Below are 1045 nucleotides of genomic sequence, written 5' to 3'. Positions count from 1 at the left end.
TTCGTTCTCAATCGTATTCTGTTTTGGGTTTTTTTTTGGGTCAGCGGTAAGTTCTTTGTTAATTTTAAGTGTTCTCAATCGTTCGGCTAAAAAGGTATAACGTTCTCAATCGTTTGATGGCCGAAAATACAAATTACCAATATTCAATCACTGGATCACATATTTTTGTTAATTTTTGAGCGATATCAAAATATAATTTACCTAATAATTTTTTTTTTAAATAATCGTAATTTTTATAAATTAGTTACAAAATAAATAATACTTCTGAATGAAACAAACATTTTTTAAAGGAAAAAGTATATAATATAATTTACAATTATTAATGAATTGACAACAGTTTTTAAAACGATGATTATGTTACATAGATTATGCAACACATTGACTGTAGGATCACCGCCACTTATTTAATTATTTTTGATTATAGCTTTCTGTTAAAATCACGTTTACAAATTTCAATCTTTTTTTTGTCAAATATAAAGTTATAATCATAATGTTATTATAACTTTTATAAATCCTAGAGGGGATCCTAAAGTGCATTACACACTTTTAACGCGCACGTTTTTGATAGCAAATATTTAATACCAATATTTTTACTAATATTAATTTTAAAAAAACCGAGTTCTACTGTTCTCCAACCGATATATCTAATTGTATTTATATTATTCAAATTATAAAAACGCTACGACACACATAAATTTGGGTTGTGGAATTTTGTTCTTCTATAAATACAGAGGGAGTATAATAGTTGTCCGGTGCAAAACAGTAAAGTTAATGCTATGTTGTACACTTGTTAGACGGAGACAACACATGCGGGTGTAAAGAACCATTATGAATATTAAATGTCCATTCGATATCTGCGGGCTGGTAATCTATGTTAATAAACGTACCTGCATTGGACCTCTGGGGCGATTATTATTTAATATTTTTAATACATATTATTTCTTTTATATCATACATCAATTAAGATTATATAATTATTTTTTTTAATTTTATTAAATCTTTTTATACTAATTTCTTTCAAATAATTTATGAAAAGTGACAAAAA

Source organism: Acyrthosiphon pisum, chromosome A1 (genome assembly GCF_005508785.2).
Source record: "Acyrthosiphon pisum isolate AL4f chromosome A1, pea_aphid_22Mar2018_4r6ur, whole genome shotgun sequence".
In the NCBI taxonomy this organism is placed as follows: Eukaryota; Metazoa; Arthropoda; class Insecta; order Hemiptera; family Aphididae; genus Acyrthosiphon; species Acyrthosiphon pisum.
Note: the sequence above shows the minus strand (reverse complement) of the source record.